Genomic DNA, 10,829 nt, shown 5'->3' with positions numbered 1-10,829 from the left:
TGACTTTTGTTGACTTTTGAAAATTTGATTAAAGATTGAACTTTATTGTTTGGAGTTGATTCCTATGGCTCTGTTTGACATTATTGAGTTGTGTTTGACAAGATTCGAGTTGTTTGGTGTTGAGTTTGAACGAAAAAGTGGTTGTTGATTAGTTAAAGCTTGTTGGGTGGAGGTAAGTCTCTTATCTGTCCTTATAATAGGGAATTCTCCCTAGAAGTGATCTATTTGCTACTTGTTGCTCTATTAGGAGATACATATATGAGGGGTGACGAGGGTATATGCATAGCTAGGTTATGACCTTATCTGGTAAATTTAGCTTATGATTTTGTCTTGTTTGGACAATGATAACTTATTATTCCATCTTTCATTGATTTTATGGCTACGTGATGATTTGTAATTATGACTTAGAAGCATGATTAAGATTATGACTTGTTAAATTGGATATAAACGATTATTTTGCCATATTGATGCTTCTTTGTTAAGTCGTAGCACATACTGGCTTTATTGATGCATGATTTGGTGGTTACATAACTTTATCTATCCATGTTAAATGTTATGAAAAGATTGTTAAATAAGAATTTTCTTATCGAATTACTTACATGAATTGAATTACATGATTATCCATAGCCATCTATAGCCATATGGGCTTTATCCACATTCCTATTATTATTATTATTATTATCTCATACATATGCTTATTACTTAGAAAGATGAATATTGTGAAAATAAGAGAATTTTGGCCATGTGGGCATTATGAGCGGATATTGATTATTGATGACGTTGTGTGGATTGCGTTGCACGTTGCAACAGTATTATGTGTGGATCGGGTTGCACACTGCAACAGTTATATATGTGGATCGAGTTGCATGCTATAATGATATTATTATTATTATTAGTTGATTGAGTTGCATGTTGCAACAACGCTTGGATATGTTATATCGTCCCTCCGGAGTCAAGTGATTACATATGTTACTTTGGGCCCTTTGAGAGTAGGAACTTAGATTGGTTCTAGTTTTGACACTTGGACAATGTCGTATATATGAAATTGTGCGGTGAGATTTTGTATTGGATTGTGAGCTTGCACTGGAAGCCTCGACTCGTGCATTGGCTCTTACACACACACACACACACATATATATATATATATATACACACATACATCACTTTTCTAGACAATGAACAAATTTAACTTGTTGACTTAGTTGAATCTTAGGTTAGAAGAGAGGTCCAAGTTTCGGTTATACTTAAAATCAACTTTTTAACAAAAAGTACAGGCTTGTTTAAATATTTTCCAAAAAGAATGTCCAAATTAAGGTTCGAACGAACAATCTCTATATTAAGCAAAACTAAGCGCCTAATAGTAAAGCCAGAAAGCACTCTTTGTCAAGTGATGCCATTTTTATATATGTCATATATTAACACATATATTCAGTAAAAAATATTGACGAATCGGTGTCACGTGATATTGTTTCATTCAGCATGCATCTGTTCCTGGTCCTTAATCACCGGGTTTCTCCTGCTCTTGTAACAAAGAAATTATTTCTCATTTTTTTTTTATGTCTTACACCTAACCGAACTTCTTAGATTGAGTAGTGAATTAACCATTTCAATTAAATATTGGACTTAATCGCAAGTGAACATTTGACATCTGATTTATAAAAACAAAGATACAACAAGTGATGAGTTGACTGATGAGAACTTGACTAACTCTTACTGCTTAGGTTGAGTGAATTGATCTCCCAAGCAAAGTAGATGCTATATGGCACTAGAAGGAGTCCTCTATTTCTAAATAATTGATGAAATGCATGCGATCTCATACTTAATTTCTTACGAGAATTGGATCCCTCGTAAAGGAATGGAAAAATCTGTCATGGAATTGAATTTTCAAGCAGAAGGATAGGATGTATCCACAATCACTCCAAATCCTTTGTTACGTAATAATCAGTGTATATATTAAATTCAATAATACCCCAAATTACTGGTTGAATGTCAAGGTGGGTTACCAGTTACACCATATCCGCATTATATTTTTCATCTTTATGATATTATTACTACCTATTTAGAAGCGACAAACAAGAGGAGCTTAGGGTCAACATCTCTGCTTGAGCTGTTTGCTTAAAGGCTGTCCAACATGCTTACGAGTGGCAGTTGTGATATTTTAGGATTACTATGTTCTAATTTTATTGTAGACGTGTCCAGAATTTTGCTGAACCAAGATTGAACTTTGCATGTTCCACGTCAGTTGGAACCTTTTTCAAATTGCCATGTGTGTGATCATGTTGATCCACTTGAGATTCTCATTTTTCACACCGCTCTCGAGCTTTGCTTTTGTTTTGCATGACTAACCAATGTATCTTATTTTAGGACTAAAAGTCTAAAATATAAACTCCAAGGAAAACCTTATATAAGTTGTTTCGATAGTGTAAGCAAATTATAATTTCTTTATTTCTTTTTGGCAAATTATAATTCAAATTAATTTCAAACCTTATGTTATATGTTTTTCTAAAACTATTCAAAGTATTATAAAATGATAGCTCTTCTGTAAAACAAAAAAATGCAAAGTTGAAGAAAAATGTTTTTAAAGTGAAGATTATCGTTTTTGCCTATGGTTAAAACTAAAATAAAAGCATGTCAATAAAATCAGAAAGCTTATGAAGTATAAACTTTACAAAGAAGTTTGGCATGATAGTTTATATTTGTGCATATATAGATACACTAATTATTTTTGCAAAACTACAGCTAAAAAAGTTAACGTCTTCACCTTGAAGAACAAAGTAAACATGTGCTATATCTTTGTTAGAGTTCCCAATAATTTTTAATTTGGAAAGAGTTTCTTGCACTACAAATGCTAAACAAGCTTTTTTCATGTTGTGAAGTGTTGGAGAACAGTTTTCTAATGTTTTCTTTCTAAGGATATTGAAAATAATATAAAATTACTATTATTACTTAGAGTTATTGTTTGTTACAACACGTAATAGACTGTGTTATCTTATGAATAGACAGAACTTAATCTAAAAATTAAAATTAACAACAAGAAGCTAACATTTAGAAAGGTAAATTAAGTTTGGTAAAGAGTGGACAACTTTTGAACTCATGCAAATGCCATCGAAAAACTAGAAACATAACATAATGAAGATTAACTCGAATCCCCTTATAATCATAACCAAAATTAAGATTAAATTTGTTAATCATATCTAAATTTACAAAGACATAGAGTCGAGCAATCCGATATTGGGCCCGTGTAAAGCTTTAGCCAAAGATCACTTTTAGCACGCACTATTTATATTTTGTAGCCACAAAAGTGTATAAAATTTGTATATTATTTGAATATAACATAAATAAATGTATATATATAGAAAAAATATATTTGTTTGACGATTATTTTGAGAGCGGTTGTACAGTATCATTTTCTCACAACTTTATACTCTAATCTGGATGCTGTAATACATATAGACAGGAGTGCTCACTCTTTTACCAGAATAAATGGCCAACCTGTTGCAAATAGCTATCACGACCCGAAATTCTAACATCGGGGTCATGATGACGCCTAACATCTACTTGCTAGGCAAGCTGACGTGAACACAAATTTACTGATTTTAACAATTTATGACAAGATATTAACAATGAAAACGATATAAGTCTGAAGTATAGTATAATAATACTAAACAATGAGTCTAAACATAACCCAAAAACTGGTGTCACGATTACATGAACATCTAGAGTGCTACAAATATGGTCTGAATAAAATACACTGTTTTGAAACTCAGAAAAACAGTAAAGGTAGGAAGGAAGTGGACTTCAGGGCTGGGAACATTATGCAGTTGTACCTCAAGTCTCCGTCAGCGACTGGATCCGAGCAAAAGCTACTGAACGCTGCTAGGACCAACTCCGGTATCCGCATAAGAAGTGCAAAGTATAGTATGAGTACAATCGACCCCATGTACTCTTTAAGTGCCGAGCTTAACCTCAACGAAGTAGTGACGAGGCTAAGCGGCTAGTTACAATAACCTGTACGCAGTAAATATAATAATAACAGGGAGGGAAAAGCAGAAAATGGAAGTAAAGCAGTTAATTTTTGGAAATAAACTCGAACCTCACTATCAGAAAGCCCAAATTAACAAGTATCGTAATCTCATATAAAAATGCTGAAACCAACACAACAACAACAACAACAACAAGTACAACACACTCAATCCGTTGCGGCGCGCAACACGATCCCACCATATCATTATTTATCAATATCCAGTACCACGTATACAATCCGTTATGGCGTGCAACCCAATCCCACCATATCATTATTTATCAATATCAAGTATCCTCCCTTATTCCACCATTTCAATTCATCATCTTTCAATTTCCGTTGCGGCGTGCAACCCGATCCCCAATCAGTTTCAGATAACAAAAACAATCCAACCACTCAATTTACAAGAATTTCTACATCCAAAGTAAAGGGTGCAAGACAATAAAAGACTACGTAATAATCAAAGCATGCAACAAATATTACAAAAATAATAGGACAAGTAAAATATGTGACAATAAAGGTGTGCAAGTAAAACAGTTAAGGCAAGTAGCAAATAAGCACAGAGTCATATAAGGGACGAACAGTTCAATACAAGAACAATTAAATGACAAATAACAATTACGACATATAAGTCAAATAAAGCATGTAACAGTTAAGGCATGGAATAAGATAATTCATGAAATAACGAGAAAACATGGAAACAAATATCTTGACGGCGTATATACACTTGTCACCTCGCATGTACGTCATTTTCTCACTTAATCCACACAACACATAGTTCAAAAATTCCTAATTTCTTCACTCCGCAATCAAATCAAAGCTCAACTGGGGCTTTTCCTCTAAAATTCGCCTCCAAACCAATCGAATCTAAGCAAATATAGTTCAAACAAATTCAAAATAAGTTTTAGAAACTACCCTCGAGTGAAAAAGATTTAATCTTTAATGAATTTGAAAAAAGTTAACAAAAGTCAACCCCACACAAGCTTTGTCAAAACCTGAAATTCGGACCAAAACCCAACTACCCATTCACCCCGAGCCCGATTATGTGATTAGTTTCGAAATCTAACCTCAATTTGAGGTCTAAATCTCAATTTCTCAAAATCTCCAATTTCTAACTAAATCCCTAATTTCTACCATGAAAAAGCATAGATTAAAGGTTAGAAATCAACGGGTGTTTATGGAAATGGAAGAAAACGAGTTAAAATCTACTAACCTATGAAGTTAGGATAAAATTTCACTTCAAAATCGCCCCTAGGCCGAACTCAAACTTGAAAATGATGAAAAGTGAAGAAAATCCCGACTTTTGAAATGTTTAATACCTGGGCGTCAGGTGTTCTTCGCGTTCGCAACGCACCTGTCGTATTCGCGAAGAACACTGGTCAAATGGCCATCGCGATCGCGATCAATCCTTCGCGTTCGCGATAGCTTAGCCCCCATTGCCTTCGCGTTCGCGAGCCAATGCCCGTGTTCGCATAGAGTCACTGCCCAGCTCCCCCACGATCCCACAAAGCTTTGCGTTCGCGGAGACACAGTCGTGTTCGCTGAGACATAGTCGTGTTCGCGAAGGGTAAGCCCCTCTCCACTTCGCGTTCGCGGCTAGTTCCTCGTGTTCGCGAAGAGTAACTCCGCCCCAGTCCCAATTTCCCCTTCACGATCACGAGAGTAGTTTCACGATCGCGAAGCACAAAATACCAGACATCACCAAATAGCTGAAACCAACAACTTCCTAAGTCCGAAATGGTCTGTAGCCTATACGAAACTCACCCGAGCCCCCTCGGGCTCCAAACCAACACATGCACACAAGTGTAATAATATCATACGAAATTGATCGCGCGATCAAAACACCAAAATAACACCTAAAACTACGAATCAGATATCAAAATACATGAAATTTTCAAAGAAACTTTAGAACTTCCAAATTCACAACTGAGTGTTCGAATCATGTCAAATCAATTCCGTTCTGAACCAAATTTTGCAGACAAGTCAATAATAGAAAAATGAACCTATACCAAGTCCTGGAATCAAAATCTGAACCCGGTAACTATAAAGTCAACCTATGGTCAAACTTTGAAATTCCTTAAACCTTCAAATTACTAGTTTTCATCAAATTACGTTAAATCAAGTTAGGGATTTCCGAATTCAATTTTGGGCATACGCCCAAGTCTCAAATCACGATACGGACCCACCGGGACCGTCAAAATACTGATCCAGATCCGTTTACACAAAATATTGACCGTAGTCTACTCAAATCATTTTTAAGGCAAAATTCATATTTTCTTCAATTTTTCATATAAAGACTTTCCGGAACAAGACACGGACTGCGCACGCAAATTTAGGGATACTAAACGAAGCTAATTGAGGTCTCGAAATACAAAAATAGAGACTAAAACTCAAAATGACCTATCGGATCATCACAATAGCCCTCAAAGGTATAAATTTATCACCGTATGCACAATCAACATGGCGAATTTAATTGCAAAAGTGAGTGACATTTGAAAATATTGTTAACGGCAACACTAAATAGCTGTGGGACCCGAGCTTATCCCGGGCATCCTCTCACTAGTATTGGACATAAACGAGGAATTAAGTAAATGTAATTTATTGGTCCTCCACGTTTGGTAAACTTAATGCGTAGGACAAATACTTAATTTCCTTCTCCTTCCTTCAGATACACACACATAATAAACTAGAGATTTATGCATGTGAGTCATGGAAATCTTCTTCCTCGACTCTCACGAAACTGAAAACGTACGACGAAAACTTCCCTTTCATCTCGGAGAAATTATATCTACGCAAGTGAGTCACGGACATCCAGCTAATCATTATATATCTCTCTCTCCATTTTATACGTAAGAATTAAACTCATTAAACGTTTTCTAGTAATAAATATTCTTCTTCTTCAACAATAAAAAAAATTATTCTTCTTGTTCCAGGAAAAAAGATGTTATCTTTCCTAGCTATATCCTAAAAGTCCTTAATTTGAGATGAGAAAGTTTTACTTCATATTAAGCCACCTTTCGTGTTCCCTTCTCAAGATAGTCTCAGTGAAAGTCCTAACCAAGTCCGCAATTTTCTACATAGTTAGACGATTCTCTTTGTTTCTCAGTCATTTGTTAAACTGAAATCTTAAGCCAACAAGTAAAAATGGTATCAAATTGGAACGTTATTTCTACAACAAACGCATCACCAAAAATATGTACTGTATTTATTATCGTTTGAACAAAGCAAGACATACTAGGCTGCTAGCTAGTGACTTTACCTAGCCGTGTACGTGAACTTATTTTCTTTTTAGTCTGTACAAAAAAGAATGATCACTTTCTTTATTTGAAAATAATTTATATTTATATAATAATTTATAGTCACACAATATATATGTGCCTCATTTACATCACAAGTTCAAAAGTTTTCACTCTTTTCTTAAATTCCGTGCTCGCTCAAATAGGTTCACGTAAATTGAAATGGAGGGAGTAAACAATATGGCTGGCACGCTGATAACGTATCATTTCTTTATAGGAAAATCTTGAAATAGGCGATATAATGTGAGCTGTCTTGTTGAGAAATTCTAAGAAGTCGATGATAAAATTTACCTTTGCGCGCATTCCATTGTGTAGGGATGGGAATTTGACCTATCGAAAACGTCACCTTCATAAAGGTCAGCAGCGGATCTAATAACATGGTCATATGTAAAGTTTAGTTGGCACCATTCCATGCATGCATCAAGTCACACTACATGTATTCTTGAAATTTTAGAGTTTAGAAATGTAAGAAATTTTGGGTCTGTGTTCAATTAAATATACTCTCAATAGTATCTTTCCACGCATGCTCTCTTTCAATCCAAACTATTTTTTCAACTGCGGTTTATTCTTTTCGTTTCGTGAACAATTAAGTTCTCGTTTTACAATTTACGTGCTAATATAATGTGTTTAGTTTAAGGCATTCCTTCAAGAAGTACTCTTTATATATGCATTCTCTCCGCAGAAAAGATGCTTGTCTGACAGGGAACTCCATTTATAGATTGAACCCTGAAAAGTTCACTATGGAAGCTCTTTACTCCAGTGTCCCCTACTGGCTAGTTGACCACCCAACAATTAGCAAATTCGAGTGGAAACAAGGCCACACTTTTGGTTCCTCATTACTATTCCTCGCTCTTTCGGTCTCTATTTACTTGTCTCTCACTCTATTATCTCTTCGTTTCACATCACACCTCCCGACCCTCTCCGCCACCATTCTCCACCGCATTACTGCCGTACACAGCCTTATCCTCTGCCTCCTCTCTCATCACGGTCGTCGGCTGCAGCCTCTCTATCCTCCACCAAATGCCACGTCATAATTGGAAATGGGTCTTTTACTTCCCACCCAATCACATTCATACACGTGGAGCCCTGTTCTTTTGGTTTCACGTCTGTTTCCTTTCCAAGATTCTTGAATTCATAGACACCCTTTTAATCATTTTCAGTAGTTCTAGATCAAGGAGACTCTCGTTCCTTCATGTGTACCACCATGCAATGGTGCCTGTTCTTGGTTATCTTGCGATCTACACTTCTCAGTCGATGCTCCATATTGTAGTCATCACGAATGCTTCAGTTCATGTTCTAATGTATGCCTATTATTTCCTCTGTGTAATAGGGAAGAAGCCAAGGTGGAAGAGGTTGGTCACAAACTGTCAAATTGTTCAGTTCATTTTTGGATTTCCATGTTCAGCTATGATGTTGTACTATCACTTTACTACTAAGCTTGGGTGCTCCGGTTTTGGACCTTGGTGCGCTTGTATTGCTTTTGATGTTTCGCTTTTGGCACTTTTTCTTGACTTCCATTCCAACAACTATGGCAAGAACAACAGGAAAGGTCATGATAATAAGCTGGAGAAACAGACATAAAGTCCGTTCTTTATATTTAGCTGCATTCAACTCTATTTAGCATCATGTACAACCATGGTTATTCTGCAGGCTTATTAGTACTTCCATCTATTCACATCCTTGTTTTTAGAATGCGAGTCATTGTCTTGTTGCAAAACGAATTTATCTTATATTCTTTGACAATGTAAGTGAATTTTACACATTTGTTTCAGTTTAACATGATATAGAAGATTTTTTGCCCTATTTTCAAGATTACTGATTTCACTTATTATTACTACTTTAGTTGTGACTGGTTCTTGCATAGTAGATATTAGCTATGTGCATGCTTGTTTGGTATAAGCATAATGGGTATGTGTTTTTGGCATGGATACCATGTTCTTGCATTATCATGTGCATACATTATTTTAGAAAGACTCGTCCCAAGTACGTAGTTAGAGTCAGGTAGAGGATTCTTTCTCGATCCTTGTGATTCACTTAAATTAATTATTTTGACCCTTAAGTGATTGAGGCTATGATACACGAGAGGTCTTTTTCCTGACCTTTTTAATCAAAGGGTCCACCGTATACGGTGAAAGTCAAAAGATGAGTGAATTAGGAAGCAGCACGATTCGACCATATTCACACCAGATACAAACTTGTGACCTAATAAGATATTGATACCGGATACAAACCTGCAATTCAAGATATGACTGTGACATAAACGTTACATAAGACCCCAATATTCCTCTCGTCTTTATTAACCTTTATTAGGCGTTACTACCCTCTAATATTCTTTGTTGACTTTTTACTACCTTTTATTGTAGCAATAATATTGATAATCAATTGGTAGATCATAGCTCTATTATAATTAGAGGTTTTCATTCTATTGTAAGACATCAAGAAATACTGATAGCAAAAGACTAGTATTCTTTCTCTCATATTTTACACAAGTATTGCCGAGATTTTCTAATTATTTTGTTGATTCTGGTGGAAACATTCTGAAGCTCAGGCTTGCCTCTTCTTCAATTCTCTTTATGTTAATCGCTTTGTTTTTTATTACTTTATTTTATCGGATCAATTTAATTCACGTGTCTATAAACCACGATACAAATGCAACTGTACCATTTTTCTAGTAAACAGTTTGGTGCCCATCGTGGGGCTTAGACAATTGTGGTATTATTTTGATCTGTTCATCTTTTACTAACATACTTTGAAGGTTTTTCTGTTGTAAGCATAAAATAGTTATGTCACACAATGATGTCAACAACTCGCTTAATGTTGGAACAAACTACAACGACGAGCCCGTGGACAATCTCCATGATGGAAATCAATAGGATGGTTCAACCAGTGAAACTCGTCTCAATGGGAATTAGTCAACTCCTAACTGGGTAGAAAGAAATACTCGGTGGGCAAGGAGTCCTACTCTTGATGATATGGATAATGAACTTGTTGCCAATATTATTAAGGTTTTGATAGCGCATCAAAATGTGATCATGAATCATCTCTCAAGACAGGACCAGATAATAACTGAGCTTCAACAAGTAATATCGAGGCTTCAAGTAATTCAAATGGTGGAGTTCAAGTTCCTCATGGTGTGTCAACAAGTCAAACGGTCATGAGAACCAGAAACGCTGCTTCAAGAGGAGAGTTTAGATCAAACTACAACCAAGCGGGTGGAACAAGCAATGGCTTTGGAAATGAGAACAACGTAGATGATATTTTCAAAGCCGAACTCATGAGGTGTATGAGAGAAATAATTTCCCGAATGGATCAAAATGCTAAAGAATTTCATGCCCGGATGGATCAGATCCCCGTGGCACCTCCGGTCCTAAAGGGACCGGATTCGAAAAAGTATTTTCAGTAGCCATTCAAGCCAAGTGCAGCTCTAGAGTTGATTCTAAAAAGATTCAAGATTCCAGATATTTCAAAATACGATGGAACATCAGATCTACAGGAACATATCACAACCTTCA

At 35.8% G+C, this 10,829-nt stretch overlaps 1 pseudogene; it reads left to right on the top strand.

Moving 5' to 3' along the window:
- Positions 1-8,046: 8,046 nt before the first annotated feature.
- Positions 8,047-8,898, top strand: LOC107792547 (fatty acid elongase 3-like; annotated as a pseudogene).
- The last annotated feature ends 1,931 nt before the right edge of the window (positions 8,899-10,829 follow it).

Source organism: Nicotiana tabacum, chromosome 2 (assembly GCF_000715075.1).
Source record: "Nicotiana tabacum cultivar K326 chromosome 2, ASM71507v2, whole genome shotgun sequence".
Lineage (NCBI taxonomy): Eukaryota > Viridiplantae > Streptophyta > Magnoliopsida > Solanales > Solanaceae > Nicotiana > Nicotiana tabacum.
This window is presented reverse-complemented; position numbering and strand designations above follow the sequence as displayed.